This window comes from Musa acuminata, chromosome BXJ2-4, assembly GCF_036884655.1.
Source record: "Musa acuminata AAA Group cultivar baxijiao chromosome BXJ2-4, Cavendish_Baxijiao_AAA, whole genome shotgun sequence".
In the NCBI taxonomy this organism is placed as follows: domain Eukaryota; kingdom Viridiplantae; phylum Streptophyta; class Magnoliopsida; order Zingiberales; family Musaceae; genus Musa; species Musa acuminata.
This window is the reverse complement of record NC_088341.1, coordinates 31,264,096-31,273,975: the sequence shown is the minus strand read 5'-3', so window position 1 is coordinate 31,273,975 and position 9,880 is coordinate 31,264,096. Positions and strand designations below refer to the sequence as shown.

The window sequence follows — 9,880 nt, the reverse complement described above, 5'->3', positions numbered from 1 at the left end:
TTGCAATGATCCAAAAATCATCTTTTAAGGCTTCGTCAATGCATTTAGGTTCAATTTGAGAAAGGAAAGCGGCGTTAGCACAGAAATTTTTGAAAGAAGAACGAGTTTGAACCCCTTTTGATGTATCTCCTATAATTTGCTCTTTTGGATGAGCATCTACATACTTCCATTCTTTTGGTAAAGAAATTTCGGAAGAAGATGCATTCAAATGGCTATTTTGAGGAGAGGGTTCATTTAAATTCAAATTATCAAAACCAAGATCATCATCAAAATCATTTTTCTTTAAATCACAAATTTCATTAAAAACTACATGAATAGACTCTTCAATTACTAAAGTTCTTTTATTAAAAACCCGAAAAGCTTTAGAAACGGAAGAGTAACCAAGAAAGATGCCTTCATCGGATTTAGCATCAAATTTTCCTAAAGCATCCTTTTCATTTAAAATAAAGCATTTACAACCAAAAACTTTAAAATAGGAGATGTTTGGTTTTTTGTTATTCCATAATTCATAGGGAGTTTTGGATAAGGATGGTCTTATTAGGACTCTATTCATGATGTAGCAAGCCGTATTTACGGCTTCGGCCCAAAAGTACTTAGGTAAACTATGTTCATTCAACATAGTTCTTGCCATTTCTTGTAGGTTTCTATTTTTCCTTTCAACTACTCCATTTTGTTGAGGATTTCTTGGAGTTGAGAAGTTGTGATTGTACCCATTACTTTCGCAAAAATTTTGAAAGTCACGGTTTTGGAATTCACCACCGTGATCACTCCGAATTGATGAAATCATGAAGCCTTTTTCGTTTTGAGTGAGTTTACAAAATTTAGAGAAACACTTGAAGCAATCACTTTTGTGAGCTAAGAAATAGGTCCAAGTGTATCTAGAGTAGTCATCCACAATCACAAAAGCATATTTGCTTCCACCTAGACTTGTTGTATCAATTGGTCCAAATAGGTCCAAATGGATCAATTGTAATGGTCTAGTAGTGCTAATTTGATTTTTTGGTTTGAAGCTTGTTTTTATTTGTTTGCCTAGTTGACATGCATCGCATACTTTGTCCTTAATAAACTTTATATTTGGAATTCCTCGTACTAATTCTTGAGATGAGATCTTAGATATTGTTTTCATGCTTGCATGGCCTAATCTCCTATGCCAAAGCCAAGCATCATCATTTACGGCGGAGAAGCACATTTCATTACTTAGTTCATCAAGATTGATGGTATAGACATTATTTTGTTTTAAAGCAATCATAGTCATGTTATGATTTGGTTTTTCAATAATGCACATATTTGATTCAAATCTAACGATGTAACCTTTATCGCATAGTTGACTAATACTCAAGAGATTATGTTTCAATCCATCAACTAGTAAGACATCATCAATGGAAAAATTAAATTTGTTACCAATAGTTCCCTTGCCAATGATTTTGCCCTTGTTGTTGTCTCCGAAGGTAACGTACCCTTCTTCTTTGCTAGTGAGCATAGAGAAATGAGATGGATCTCCAGTCATATGTCTTGAGCATCCACTATCGAGATACCATCTCTTGCTCCTAGCTTGTGGGTTTGTCTACAAAAGAGGATGATTTTTAGGTACCCATTTGATTTTGGGTGCCTCAAAAATTGACCCACTAACTTTGTTATTTATTATTGAATTCTTTATAGTTCTTTTAGAACCCATATTAATTTTTGTGAACTAATTTTCCTAAATGGGCATTTGTAGGCAATATGTCCGGATTTGCAACAAAAGTTGCATTTCATATAAGAGGAAACATGTAATGTAGGTCCTTTTATGAAAGTGGTAGGATTTTGATGTAATCCTTTTACAAATCCAATTCCATTTCTATTTGCGATGTGACCCTTGTGTGCAAGGATCATATCTAATCCTTTGCTACCAACCTTAAACTTGTTTAAGGTTTCCTTAAGAAGCAAATTTTCATTTTTTATTGCTTCTAAGTGCTCACACTTAGAGCATGGAGGAGTTTAAAGACTATCAAACTTATCTTGTAGCAAAGCATGCTCTTTCTTTAAGATACTTAACTTCTTGCTAACAGCTCTACATTCATCAAATAATTCATGAAAAGCGATAGATAGTTCTTCAAAAGATAACTCTTCATTAAATAAATCACATACCTCTTCTCCTAACGCCATTAGCGCGTAATGAGCAACTTGCTCGGTGTTGGACTCCTCTTCTTCGGATGCGCTTGAATCATCCCACGTTGCCTTGAACGCCTTCTTCTTCGATGTTCTCTTTTTGGCTTGAGGACAATCGTTCTTGTAGTGTCCTAGTTTTTTGCATTCATAGCAAATCACTTGGTCCTTCTTTTGTTCAAATTTGTTTTTAAATTTGTTCTTTCTTAAGTATTTCTTAAATTTTTGAGTCAAAAGTGCAATGTCATTATCACTGTCCTCATCACTTGATGTTCCTTTCAAGTGGTCTTCTTGTGATTTGAGTGCCATATCCTTCCTGTTCTTTGGAAGGGGGTTCTCGAGCTCGTCATGAGCTTGATATGTCATTTTGTAGGTCATTAGAGACCCAATGAGTTCTTCAAGAGGGAATGCTTTAAGGTCTTTGGCCTCTTGAATGGCCGTAACTTTTGGATCCCAACTTTTAGGGAGGGATCTTAAGATTTTAGTTACTAGTTCAAAGTTAGTAAAATCTTTACCAAGAGCTTTGAGTCCATTGATGACATCCGTAAACCGGGTGTACATGTCTCCGATGGACTCACTTGGTTTCATTCGGAAAAGTTCGTAAGAGTGCACAAGGATGTTGATTTTGGACTCTTTCACTCGGCTAGTGCCTTCATGAGTGACCTCAAGAGTTCTCCAAATATCAAAAGCCGAATCACACATTGAAACACGATTAAATTCGTTTTTGTCTAGTGCACAAAACAAGGCATTCATAGCCTTTGCATTTAAAGCAAAAACCTTCTTCTCCGATTCATCCCATTCGCTCATCGGAAGAGAAGATTTTTGAAATCCATTCTCGACAATAGACCAAAGCTCAAAGTCCATAGAAATGAGGAAGATTCTCATGCGAGTCTTCCAATATGTGTAATCCGACCCATTAAACAAAGGTGGTCGTGCAATAGAATGACCCTCTTGCATGCCGGAGTAAGCCATCTCTCTTGGGTATTAAACCAAATATGAGAGATAACCTTGCTCTGATACCACTTGTTAGGATCGGAGCGGCACTAAGAGGGGGGGGTGAATTAGTGCAGCGGATTAAAACTTCGATTTTAATCAAAATCTTTCGTACGTTAAGAACGAAACTTGAGAAATTTAACTTGAAGGCGTATTCTTAAAGTTGCGCAGCAAGAGTAATAAGGAACTAAAGCAGTAAGAAGATTTGCAGTAATGTAAATGACAATAATAAAAAGCAAACCAGGGATTACGCCGATTTTTAGAGTGGTTCGGTCAAATGACCTACTCCACTTGCGAGGCCCCTCTTCGATGAGGCTCCCACCTTCCACTAGCAAGTCTCTTGAAATGGAAGGGTAAACACCCCTCTTACAACATTTTACAAGCAGCTCAACCTCTTACAAATTTTCAATAAGAAAGGAGGAGGAGAACTCTCTAGCAAATTGAAAACAAGACTTGCTAAGACTTTCTAAGACTTTTCTCTCAATCAAAATGCTTCTCAAAAGTTGTAACCTCAGCTGAGATTAGAGGGGTATTTATAGGCCTCAAGAGGATTCAAATTTTGGGTTTCAAAATTTGAAATCTCTTAGGGTTCCCGGTGCTGGAGGTTCCACCGCCCAGCCAGGCGGTGCCACCGCCCAGCACTCGGGTGCTGGACGGTGCAACCGCCCAGCCAAGGAGGTGTCACCACCCAGCTCTCGGGTGTTGGGCGGTTTCACCGCCCAGCCAGGCGGTGCCACCGCTTGGCTCTCCGATTCATTGGTTTGGCTTAATTTTAGCCCAAACCAAATCTGACTTTGGGCCCAGTTGGCCCCTAACCAGGATATAGGATTATCTCTTAATCCTAATCCTAATTACAAGTGAACTACATAACACAAAAACATCCTAAGCAAATTTTCAACCGCGAACGTCGAGTCTTGTTCCGGCGAGCTTTCCGACGAACTTCTTCCGACGGACTCCCTGCAAGCTCCCAATCTTTGTGATGACTTTAACGAGTAGCCGAGCCTTCTCGGTGATCTCCGCGAGCCTCCGACGATTTCTTCGGCGAACTTCCGACACGTTCCCGATTTCTTCTCGGATGGTTCCGGCAGCATCTCCGATGATTCTTCGGTCTCTTAAACGTCCATCGAGCTCGACTCCGGTATCTTTGCTTTATGTTTTCTGGTTATCGTAGTTAATCCTGCACACTTAACTCAATAATATGGATTAGATCAATTAACCCACCAATTGATTATATCATCAAAATCCGAGATTTAACAAATACCAATATAAATGTGTGCATGAAGAAGAAGATTAGATTGTGGCAAAAGAAACATATGATAAATTAAAATTATTTTATAATGTTATAGAAATTCAGGAAACAAGTATTCCACAATGAATAATTTCTTTCCTAAGGTTTGTGGGATAAAATTAGCAATTTTTAAGTGGAGTAGTTCTAGTTATAATGAAATTAGAACAATAGCATCTAATATGATATAAAAATTTGAAAAATATTAGAATATAATTCATGAGATACTGAGAGTTGTAATTGTTTTGCATCCAAGATTTAAGATGAAATTGATAAAGTACTATTTTCTAAAGATTTATGGTGTTGATTTATCCATTGAAATTAGTAGAATTGAAAGGACTTGTTATGATTTGGCGAGAGAGTATCTATACAAATCTAAATAAGAGGAAGGATCTTCTCTGGTTTATTTAAATTAAATATCATTTTTGGAAGAAGATATTGATTTTTAAATAAGTGGTATTGTTATTTGTCAATGGTATCACTACTAATCCATTTGTTGGTGGTACCGCTATTTGTCGGTGGTATCGCTACTAATGATAGTGTCAAATCAAAGTTAAATAAGTATTCGAAGGAATCTCTCGTTAAGAAATAATGATTTTGATGTCATTGTATAGTGAAAGACAAATGCCATTAATCACTTTAAACTAGAACATATTAGTAGGAATATTTTAGTAATTGTAATATCTATCATTGCATCTTAGTTTACCTTTTGGTGATAGATTTCTAAGTTTACTGAAATCAAATGATGAATTTATAAACTAATATACTTTTGTGATCAATGGCGTAAAAAATAATTTGATCACAAACTTGAACTATCAAAGGGTAAATTATCAAAGAAGGAGAATCCAACGTTATGTCGGAAAAAATATTATATCAAATATATATATATATATATATATATATATATATATATATATATATATATATATATATATATATATATATACTCCATTCATACCCTTATATCCATCCATGAAAAGGATACTAGTTAGATATTATGTAATTAACTTATATTTTTAAATTTTTGTTGAATCAAATTGTTAGATGATAAAAAAGGAATTTAAATATGAAAAGACCAGGAGAAAATTCTAAAGATTAGGATTTGATTGTTCCATAGATACTGTAACAGTGGAGACAGGATGCAAAGAAAAATGCTTCAAATACTTTTTAAGATATTTTCAACAAGGTAGAGAAATTCTTTGGAGTTTATTAAAAAAATATATAAATGCTTTTAGATTTAAGTATGGTTTAATTCAAGAGAATTTATAGCTTATTCTTGTATAATAAAAATTTTGATCTTTTGATAGATTTAAGTATAGCATGTCGGACTACATAAATGTTATGTTTGTTTTATTCTGAATTTTGTGTTTTACGAAACAGAGGGTGTTTTGAATTGGTGTTGGATTCATCTGATGGCACTAATAAGATATGTCCGGGTTTATTAATTAACACTTGTAAATTTCAGAAATCAAATTGTTGGAAAGATAAGAAATAAAAATATGATAAAAATTCTATAGAAAGAAGAAAATCTTATAAATCAGGATGTGATTGTTTTATAAATACCATTGGCATCATAAAATTAAGGTAGGGTCTATGTTACTCCTTAGGATTTTTATATATCAAAGTGGTTGTATAAGGGGTTTGGGTCAAACTTGTAGCTTATTTTCATTTCATATTATAAGAATATTATATATTTTTTTATAGATGTAAGTAAATGATGTCATAAATCTTGTGTTTTCTATATTCTTAATTTTTTTAATGAAAAAATGATATTTCTTATTTCACTTTCTGATAGCTATGAAACAATTTAGCTCAAAGCACCTCTCATGAACCTCATAAATCTGGCTTGCTACATTTCAGTTTAATCCCTCCAGAGTTAGCCCAGCCTTCAATTTTAGATCTATCAACTAAAATAATCCTACTTAGAGTTGACAATAACAGGACTGGCTCTCAACTTAAGCCCAAAAAGAGCAAACTCAAGACTGTAATGTAAGAAGCAAGACACCATCCTTGCTATCTTTGTGCTTCATCATATATATTACATGTGAATTTAAATAACATGATTCAAGTGAGAGACTGGATCCAAGCCCATCTAAAAGATTTTAATTTCCAAGGTGTCTGAGCCTTACAATAGCTTTAGGTTGCTTCTAATCTTTGTTCTCCCCTTCACCATCTTCAAGTTGAGGTTCTGAGGCCAATTGATTTAGTTAAGAATTGACTTCCTCTTTATCATCATACTGCAAGTTTTTTTGACTGCTGTCTTCTTTATTACGGCAACTTGCAAGATTTCCCCCTCCCTGTCGAAGGATGACGCATGTCTTCCAATATTGTCCTCCACTTTCTTTCTCAGACAAGAACTCCACTGTTTTGACTCAGAAGGATAAACACTAAAAAGATCACAACAACTCTACTCTTTTTGACTCGGATTGATGAACATTAAAGTAAGGTAGAGGTTGCCTTGCCTTCCCTTCCTCGTGACAAGGAATAGCACTTCTTCCTTCAAGAAAAATAAAAAGAGAGAGAGAGAGAGTGGATCGCCTCTTTCAGTCCGTTAAATTGGCATTTGAAGAAAAGAAAGAGAAGACAGAGAAAGGGATAGGTGGATGCCTGCACTGAATCAGTACCCTCTTAGTAGTCTAGAACTGTTCTACTAGTAATAACAATGACATATGACCTAATAAGCTAACCTACTTCAACTAATTCCCCACATGTTTCTCCCGATAAACCTCTCACGTCCTCCCATTAAACTAAGGAAAACTGCTCAACGAGAAAGGGATCGACCTGCCGACCGTGGCTTTAGTTTGAGACAGCCCCACCTCTATCCTCGAATATATACTCGACAGCTTACAGTTCCCTTGGGATTTTGAAGAGGTGGGATAAACTCACTAGGAGAGGGGGGAGATGGTTCTTTCTCCCAGAGAGTGGGGGCATGAATCGAAGCCAGTCTGCAGTTGCTTTGCTCTATGAGATGGGTAGGTCCCTCAAAAGATAGCTGTGAGGGGTTGTGGATCTTCAATATGTCACCCCTCTTAGTTAGACTCCACTTTCGCCACTTACAAATTTGCAGACAAGTACCGAGCAGACCATTGAGGACTTAAATTAATGGGGTGGATCATGACTTGACCAACATTATCCAGCTTGGCTGAGTTGAAGCCAAAACCTTGCTTACAATCTGCAGCATCAGCATGTGGTGTCAGTGCCACAGCAATATGGTAAGTGCTCGAGTTAGTGACAATGTAAGAAGAATCTGATTGACATGGTGTAGGTTGTGTTCTGCCTCTTCAACGATGAGATTGGGTGAGCAGTGAAGTTTTAAGAACATGTAGTCGATTCTGTGAGGGGAAATGGAGGGGCCGGGGAACATTTTCCAGCAGTCGATAACTGTTGTTTACCTTTAGGATACGATAGATGGATGGAGGATGTGAAGGATGGAGAACGAGTGGCTGGTGCAGAAACCCAATCCAAGTGCTGTTTAAAGCATATGACAACCCACATCGGATTCCATGCTCCGAGATAAAATGTGCTAGAGTTGGAGGAGGACCATCTTGTACATGTACAATGGGGGAAAGCTACGAAGCAAAACGCTGCAGTAGACGTCGATGACCACCACCACCACCATGTCTTACAGTAGTAGATAAAGGTTGAACATCCCAAAGGCAGCAGGTACCGTTGTATCCTCGAACGCCACTTACAAGGCTCGCCCAGGATACTCTATAGGCACAGTCGACAATATGTTATAGGAAAAGGTGAGGTGTAAACCTCATTGCATGCGCCTTTTCGCTGCCGTTTCTCCTTTTTCTTCCAATGGGAAGTGGATGTATGAATCATCTGCGCGAGACAGGCCAAACCAACATCCGCTTCATCTCTGTCCTCTTTATGAGCTGACTCTTTCTTTTTGTGTTATATTACGAGCGGTGGCAGCAGCTCGATTTGGGGTCTCCCAGCTTCTGTGAAGCCTTGCCTGCGCCCCTTCGCCGGAGATCGATCGATGGCGCAGCTTGTTCACGACTTGAGGAGTTCTTGTCAGCAGATTAGGAGGAGGAGGACAGGAACTCAGAGGTCGGGTTATGAGCTCAAGAAGGGAGATGAGAGATGCAAGCCCAAGTGGAAGAAAAGCTAAGGGGGAGATTGTGACTCACTCTATAGGCAAGTCTAATGCTTGGCTTTGGGGAGGGAGCAGTTGATCCTTTTCCCCTCTTGTTTCTGTTTTCTGTATTCTCTTCATCAAATGACTTCCCTGCTTGGAATTATTTGTCTTTGACAATGTGGTCTTCTTCAAATTTCCTAGTGTGTGTGTGTTGTGCTCATCTTTCCTTCTTTTTTCCTGGGAAGAAGTATTCTAAAGCAACTGCTTTTGTTGAGATGTAATGGCATATCTGATGGATCATCAAATAAAGAGACTTCATGACATGTTGCCTGTTGCCTTTTTAGCCTGAGATCAGATAGCATGGGATCTCCAAATTGATAGTATTGCTTGGGTTCTTTAATCTACTATAAAGGTTTTCTTTCCTCGAAGGAAACAGCTGCATTACCTTGACAAAGAGTTGCTTGCGGATCATTCTCAGCATTCAACAAATAAAAACTATGGGATCTATTAGAAGCTCTAGGGATGTGACTAGATTCATAACCTGAATCTTATCAACTAGAAAGAAGATGTCACGGTAGAAACATCTTCAACATCAAGGAATAGGAGTAAGCCCCTGAACAAAACTGACAACTTGCTTTGAATCAGACTTGATCCGTACAATAGACTTAGCCATCAAGAGGCAAGAAGCTTTGCAGCATCTGTCGCCCCAACAATAAGGGTCGATCAGAAGAGTTCTTGATGAGAACTTACTTCTTGTTCCTCCAGGCTAATATTAGAGCCCTCAACATTGCCCTCAGGATCCAATAAGAGTCATTGACAGGTAACATGATCTTTCTTTAGAGAGAGAAAGGGCTGGCAGAGCGGTTGCGATATTTTGTCTCGTTTCTATTGTTCCACGAGTATCGGAAAGCAGTAGCAGTGCAGGAAGGAAAGAAACTTAGTCACGGGATGGTTTATCTAGCGATGCATGCACCTTCCTCAATCCAATCTCCTCGAAGCCAACTTGGGAAGAATCGGAATTGGAAGTTGAGGAGCTGCAGGAAAGATTCCCACGAGGGGGGCTTGGGCAAGAGTGCATTGAAAGAGAATATAAGTGGCAAAATTCTAGATGCAAACGATGAACAAAACAGTGGTCTTGGTGACAGTGTAGGATGCTACAAATGTAATGTGCCATATTGCATTCTAACTCAATATCTATAGGCATTGCTCATAGTTATAATGCTTGAAGAGATACAGGTCTGATGAAATAGAGACTCAAGAGCACTAGAATTCCATTGGAGATGATGTCATGCACAAGAGAATACCTTCTCATTTGAGTAAGAGAGGAGAGAGAGGGAAGAGGATGATATCATGATATACTCGAAGTTTAT

At 37.7% G+C, this 9,880-nt stretch overlaps 1 long non-coding RNA gene across 1 annotated transcript; it reads left to right on the top strand.

Annotated features, from left to right (window-relative positions):
- Positions 1-7,415: 7,415 nt before the first annotated feature.
- On the top strand, positions 7,416-8,833 carry LOC135609107 (uncharacterized). The gene is made up of 2 exons (XR_010485683.1): positions 7,416-8,169; positions 8,345-8,833. It is a non-coding gene; the product is annotated as an uncharacterized LOC135609107 (long non-coding RNA).
- Positions 8,834-9,880: the final 1,047 nt, after the last annotated feature.